Source organism: Pinus tabuliformis, chromosome 5_2 (assembly GCF_031772625.1).
Source record: "Pinus tabuliformis cultivar Carrire ecotype Pingquan chromosome 5_2, CPIR1, whole genome shotgun sequence".
In the NCBI taxonomy this organism is placed as follows: domain Eukaryota; kingdom Viridiplantae; phylum Streptophyta; class Pinopsida; order Pinales; family Pinaceae; genus Pinus; species Pinus tabuliformis.
The window spans coordinates 136,655,897-136,663,766 of NC_142306.1; the positions used below are offsets into that span (position 1 = coordinate 136,655,897).

The 7,870-nt window shown below is 33.8% G+C and overlaps 1 pseudogene; it reads right to left on the bottom strand.

The window, feature by feature from the left end:
* Positions 1-951: 951 nt before the first annotated feature.
* LOC149157884 (putative serine/threonine-protein kinase WNK11 pseudogene) lies at positions 952-1,588 on the bottom strand (annotated as a pseudogene).
* Between the last annotated feature and the right edge of the window lie 6,282 nt (positions 1,589-7,870).

Consider the following 7,870-nt stretch of genomic DNA (forward strand, 5'->3'; position numbering starts at 1 on the left):
ATAAACAAAAACCGCCAGGTAGCTTAAGTAAACAAGGGTTTTATGCCAAATGTGGGTGTAAAACAGGGTAGCGGGAGTTATAAGTAGAAAAGGGAAAATGAAGGAGAAAGCATAAAAGAATTGCTGCCAGCCTTATACAACTAAACCAGCACTACTCAACACCTATTTTAATCCATCAAGTGTCAAAGAACATAACAGAGCTAACAGTACTATCCTGGTTGGCCAACGGAAGGCTAAATCTCGCATCACATCATGTTGAGAAAAAGAGAGCTTAGAGGCACAGCCAAATGAGATGGCCCAACACCTGGCACATCAAAAACTTATATTAACTGAGAAAAGTGAACTCGAAAGCCTCTTATCTCTGCTGGTTAACACGCTGATCCTACCTTCCTAATTTCTAATAAATCATGTAAAAAAAATTAAGCCTAAAATTGTTGGTATAGTTAATTTCTCTCATATGTTTTTGCCTCAATTTTTTTGCAAAGTTCATGCTCTATCAAAGGATGCCACAAGCACAATAAATTAAGTACAGATACAAATATAAACAACGCAAAATAATCAAACATGCTTATGAAAGGTAGCAAATCTAAACAAGTTCCTTACCATAGGTAACTTGTGAGATTTAGTAGATTACGACTCTGCATAGATCCTCTGTGTGGAAGCATCATCTAGGTTTTGGAGAGGCGCCTTGTTCCAAGCAACCTCAATACCCTCTTCTTGATCAAAATCTCGGTATACCTTTTTCATATCACCACAACCCAACACATCTTCATAGTGACCATACCTACCAGTGGGATCCAGTTCCACAAAGGGCTCCCTGTCTTTATCATAGGTGTCATATTCTACACTTGGCATTTATCCACCTCCTATAGGAAAGGAAAGCCTTACCGCAGAATTCCAAATTAGGTTCCTCTTCTAATTTGAATTTAATGAACAGAAACACTTGCAAGGCTATAGAATGACAGAGAAATAGAGATTTTTATAACCCTCCTCATATAATCCTGGAGCCATGAATTTCGGAGTATCGAGGGCAGAGTGCACAGCATGAACATTTCCCAGGGCAGTGGCAAGATCCAGATCCCCAATCTTCAGAATGCCACCATTGCCATTCACAAAAATATTGTTGCAATTCAAATGTCTATGAATTACACAAGGCTCATGATTATGAACATAATGCAACCCTCCAATATCTGAAGTGACCAATTCTTCAAAGCCTTCGTTGAGACATGATGGTGCTTTCAGCAGTACTCTCTCAGAGTCCCCGAGGTATAGACCTAAGTAATGAAATTCACATGGCTTTTCGTTCTATCTAGCCATCATTGTAGAGCATAATTATGTTTTCATTCCCGAGAGATTTCAACAAAGAGACTTCTGCATAGATCCTCTGTGTGGAAGCATCATCTAGGTTTTGCAGAGGCACCTTGTTCCAAGCAACCTCAATACCCTCTTCTTGATCAAAAGCTCGGTATACCTTCTTCATAGCACCACGGCCCAGCACATCTTCATAGCGACCATACCTACCAGTGGGATCCAGTTCCACAAAGGGCTCCCTGTCTTTATCACAAGTGTCATATTCTACACTAGGCATTTCTCCACCTCCTATAGGAAAGGAAAGCCTTACCCAAGAATTCCAAAATAGGTTCCTCTTCTAATTTAAGTTTAATGAAAAGAAACCCTTGCAGGGCTATAGTATGATAAAGAAATAGAGATTTTCCCTAAATTCGGAAGACAAACAGGGAACAAAGACAGAAGACTTTGCTTCCTGTGGGATTCAAAAATCCACCCAATAAATTTAAGTGTAAAAAATAAAATTCCCACACAATCTTAAATCAAACCAGGAAACCCAAAACCCTAACCCTACACAGAAACAAATTATGTTGGTATAAAAGAAATCTCATAAAACTATTTTCATAAACAGAATCCTCAAAAATAAATCTGTGAACAGAACAGTTGCATGCATAGGGTTCCATACACTGATCAAGGAAAGCTAGCTTACAAAAACCTGTGAACAGAACCATTGCATGCATAGGGTCCCATACACGTGATCAAGGAAAGCTAGCTTACAAAAACAAATAGTAGCATGCGTGCAGTTTTGGTGGATTTCCCATTGAATGCAACTGAAGGACTTTATGGTCTCGATGGCCTCCAATGGCTGGTTTTGCTGGTTCATCACAACGGTCATATCCTTCAATGTGCTGTCAATACGGTCTCCAGCATTAATAGATTTTCTGAACAATGGAATGGCACCAACAGGATCCTTTTCCACGAGCTGTATCCTCAAAATTTCGATTAATTTCATCTTTCTCATAGAAGGTATGAATAAAATAGTGTGTTCTAAGAAACATCTGCCAAAATAGTTCACTTGAAGGTGCTTGGCTCTACCGTAAGGGGTGTCTCCAATTGGGACCTTGTGAAGAGCATGAAAAGGATCAGCTTTCTCCTGCGTTTTCACAAAGCCGCTTGGCTTTTCTTGAGCAGAAGCAGGGAACGCATTGTCCTGCTCATAGCACTAGGTAATGCGAGGATTTCTGGAAGAAAACAGATAAAACTCGGCTTTGATTGTCATTTCCTTTGATTTTATAGTCTATTTCACTGAAATGTGGAGAAAAGTTCCTGTGCCATGAGTTCTATGCACAGTAAACGCCTATTCACCTAAACAATTTTTGCATTAGTAGTCGGCCATTAGAAATCAAACACCTTACAGATTCAGCAACGAATTTGTAACCATTAGACCAGTGCGCAAACTGTTTCAGCAACTAATTTTTTGTAACCATTCTTATCTCACGGCTGAAACCTTTGCAATCGTCTAACATATAATCCTATGGCGTATAAAGATGACAGGTGGGCAGGGAGGGGAGTTGATTTCAGAGGGAAACGCCTTACGACGTAATTATATAAAATATAATAATTTATTATATTTAGAAAAAATATTAAGTTATATATTTATATTTATTTTTTAAATGTATTTTGAGAAAAAATTTCCTTTATTAATTTTCGATAATATAATTTTTTAAAAAATAAGTAAATTTATTTAAATATGTTGGTTTAGGTTAAAATATGTATAGAAAAGTTTTCTCATTTTTATTAATTTTCAAAGAGGAGTTTTTTTAAAAATAAATCATTATAAAAAATTAATGTTACAAAAAGTTTTGAAGTTGAGAAGGAAATTTAATTTTATAAATACATATTTTTTTAAAGAAATAAATTATTTTTTATTTTAATATTAAAAAATTTACATTTTATTTAAAACCTCCAATTTTGGGGTGTTATTTTCACCGCTAAAAATGCTTATATCTTTATTTTTTAGTAATTTTTGTTTCTATTTCTTAATTACATTATAATAGTGGCTTAAATTCAATTGTGGTTGTGCTTTTAATGAAATTAATGTGTTTTGAAATTATCTCTAATGTTACGAATATTTTGCAATTTAAAACGAAAATATAATTTTTTGTAAATATATATGTATTAAAAAAATGAAGTTTAACTTTAGAAAAGTTACATATCATTTAAAGTCATACATTTTGGGGGTGTTTTCTTCTCCACAAAAAAAAATGTCTATTTTTTCTAGTAATTTCTATATCTATTTCTTAATTGCATTATAATATTTGTTTAAGTTTAATTTTGATTGTCTTTTTAATGATAATAATGTATTATAAAGTTATTAATATTTATTAATATTAGAAAAAAATACTTCAAAATATTATATATATTTTAGAGTATTAAAATGACTTAACATGGTTGGATTTAAGAAAATTACTATTCTCCTTCAGCTCATTCAAATCTTGATTAATGACAACTTATTTATAAATAAATTTATTGATGGTTAAAGAATTTGTATGTTTAGCAACATATATATAATTTTCTGTCACTAGTTCTTTTTTTTTAATTCTTGGAATATGAAAAATTATAAGAAAATGGCAACAGTGTGGATAGATAATATCATAAATTATTGTAATTTTTAATATAGAATAATAGAGAATTGAGTAATTATCTTACTTACCAAATATATAATATAGACAAGTCAATTTCGAGAATTACATGTTCTCCTCTTCATAAACCAAGTCACCTACATAAGTCAAAGTCAATTTGGAGGATTACTTGTTCTCCACTTCATAAACCAAGTCGCCTACATAAGTCAATTTTGAGTATTACCACATAACTTTTGGGGTTGATGACTTGTCTTCCTCTCCATAAACCAAGTCATATTCAGAGAAATGAAATTGTTAAATGAACTATCACATAACATTATATTATGTAACAAGAAAGAAATAGATAACTAAAAATTAAATATCTACTTACATGTTTATATGCTAATATTTAGAAATACATTAAGATAAATTCATTATATATAGGATTTTTCCATCAGATCAATTTTTTAAATTACAACTTTTTTATTATTTATTAGGAAGAAATTAATCCACATCATTGAATTAAATTTTTAAAATTAGATCTTAAAGAAAATAATACATTAAAATAAATTTACAATAATGTTATAGCATATTATGTAATTTTAGTTTTCAAATTAAATAAATTATTAATTTAACAATAAAATTCGTAAATATATTTTTTAAATCCTTATTTATTACCATTTTAATAATTTATTTTTTAATTTAAAAATGTTAAACTTACTGTAACACTTATCAACTCATATATATATATATATATATAATTATATAATTAATCTCATTGTAACTGTACAAGGAACCACATAGAGAGTTAACCCAATGTGTACGCAAGGATTACACATTATAATATATTGTTCGGTTCCTAGACTTTTAAGGTGGCACTCTTTTATACGCATACTCAATGCTGCTGAATTATCATTTTCCTTATGGTTAAAGCTTGCAAGGTTTATGATTTACCTTACCTTGCTCTTCTAGAGTCTAATGCGCACTGTTTGTCGCGAGGCACGTTTAACAAGAGGAAGCTTCTTGAGGACTCTATGGCCACATTTAGAAACGGCTGGAGCTAACCAGCCATATATTGGATATTTAATGCCTTTGGAACAGCACGCCACTTAGCCCGATAACACGGGAGGGGACAAATATTATTTAATGCCGAATTTGCCTGCTCCCGTGTTATCCCGTTAAATCGCGTGCTGCTCTGAGAACATTAAATACCCAATATATGACTGGTTAGCGCTTTCCCTTAGAAACGACCGCACCATTGATCGGTGGGTTTTCGATCCTACGGTCAACATTCATCAAGAGGAGATAAGGGAAAACTAACTGATTTTCTCCTCGATGCCCTCGTTCATTCCCGAGGAGGATTCCTACCTGGACCAATGTACTGTGATATTGGTAGGTTATTTCCCTTTCTCTCGATGGTGACCTTGCCTACTGGTCAATTCAGTGGAATATGCCTGCCCGATTGTTTGACTCGATGATAATTCTTTGATTCTTACAGGATAACCAACCCGTGGTTCTGAACTACAACATATTCTCATTCAGACTAGTCATGGGACTCAAGTAAGCTACCCAGGTAGTAACATGTTTCAGAATCATAGGCGTTAATAAATATTGGATTTTAAAATCCCAGGTTCACTCCTTAATGCGATAAAGTTTGTTTTTATATTGCAGGCCTCTAGGAGGGTTTGGTGCTTTGTTTTCTCTCAGGTATGACACGGACCATATCTAAGAAAGTTATCTTTCTTCCTTAATATTTAATAAAGGAATTATTACTATGACCTCCCTCTTTAATGAAAAATTATAACTTACGTTGATGCCATATCGCTATTTAAGCTTTCCCTGCACATGAGAGTTTCTGGGCACGGCGTCCTGATAGAGGGTCTCCCAATAAAAGTGCCTTATTCGGTCTTGCATCCTTTTGAGGCATCTCTTTTAAAGTTGAGAAACTTTCTTATTTTATGGAAAGCTCTTCGTTGAATACGGTGTATAGATTGTATTGTTTCTTTAATATTTACAAGTTGAAAAGAAGGAACTTTAGTGGGTTACCTCGCAAGTTTATTGGTTCTCCAGCACTGGTTTGGAAGTTTTTTTTCCAACTCTGGAAGCTAAAAGATAGTCTGATTCCTTTTGTATTTAATTTCCCTCTATAATTGGACTTGTGCTCGAATAATACTCTCTTTTATTCTTCTTCTTATGTAAAAAGGTTATGTAAAAACGGTATGAAACCCTTTGTTTGGATGCTCGGGTTATTATGCCCACCATTAAACTATTAAGAACATTCTCTCTACTTTTACTCTGGAATATTTCAGTTTCTACAATTTCCTATAAAATCATTCTTACAGTCATAACGCCTGGAATGTATATTTTAAACTGTTTTTCTACTCACGAAAAGTTACATTTTTTTGGTTTCTTTACAACCACATTATTTTTCCTCCACGGATCCATATTAATAGTTTAATGGTGAGTGAGTTTTATTTTTCTCTGTCAATCTCAATCGGAAGGTGTCCAATTATTTATGTAGGGATTTCAATCTTTAGAAAGGAAATATTTTGTTGCATGTCACATTCCTGTTGTTACTTTATGTATTTTGCGTTTCACATAAATTAAAATTTTGGGTTTAATATTTTAAAGGTTTTTAGTTTAATGTTGCTATAGTTTGATCCCAAGACTCCTCTTAGGTGGTCGGTTAATTTTGGCCTTGCCAAGGAACTAACTTGGCCGAACCCTCAACCACAAGCTTTAGTTTCTCAAATTTTTCCCAATTTGTAGGCGTCTTGCTAGAATGAAATTCACCTTGTCTATTTTTTCATAAATTTTCTATGCTTTTCTCTTTCGATTAGATTCCTCGTCAGTCGAAACACCAGGTTTATCATATAGAACTTCCACTTAGGATCTTGAAATTTCCTGCTTCATTTTTTCATTTTAGAAAGGATAATAAATAACTATGGAAACAATTGATTCTAGCATTATTCCAGTCCTACATGAGTACATATATTAACATTTCTTTAACTCATTAATAGTGATTCACAAAATTGTTATGTAAAGAAACTACTATATTACTTATCATCTATCACAGGATGTCTAAGAATTCATAGGGTAGCCTCACCATCCAACCTTGAGAACAGCTATTACGTCTTTTTCTCTTCCATGAGCATATTTATAATAGAACAATTCTCAGTCAGATACCTCAACAAGGTTGGTTCATAGGAAACCAAACCCTCCAAGGTTCAACCTGGAACATATAAGGAACTTGAGGATTCTAGTGGCTCTTTGTCCAACTCAAGAATGCCTCAGGAAACATCCTTCCTTACGCCATAATGTCCTGTGTAGGTTCCTTTCTGGACATTTTCCTTTTCCTCCAGGGCCCCCTTCCTTCTCTCTCCCCCGCCACTTTCCATGGGTCTCTTCATTTCCGAGATCATTTCTCATCTCAAAGGAAACAAAGTAACTATGTCATAATTGTCTGGTAAAAAGTTTTAACTAAGGTTTCCCCCAATGAATTCCAAGTTTCCCCTTGCTTAATTTTATATATACTTTTTAAAAGAAAATATACACAACACATTCTTAATTAACCAAAATTCTCATTAGGTTTCCACTCAGCCCATGAATTCTTAAGTCTTGGGTAACAAAAGTAAATGCAAGTAACTCACAAGTATATACAATTCACTAAGGGATGTTACATCCGCCCCCCATAAAAAATACCACCATCCCTAGTGTTATATTTCCTTTTAAATAAGTGAGGTTAGACTTCCTACCTTAAATGCTCATCTTTCGAGGTAGCCTCTTATGGGTTATAGTGCTCCCACTGCACTTTAACCTTGGTGATGGCTCACCTTTGTAACATTATTTCTCTCTAGTCGAGAATATGTTGAGGCTCTACGAGGAACTCTCCATCCAGTTCAACCTATCACAAAATACATACACAACGGTTAGCCCATGTTCAATCATTAGATCAAGATTAC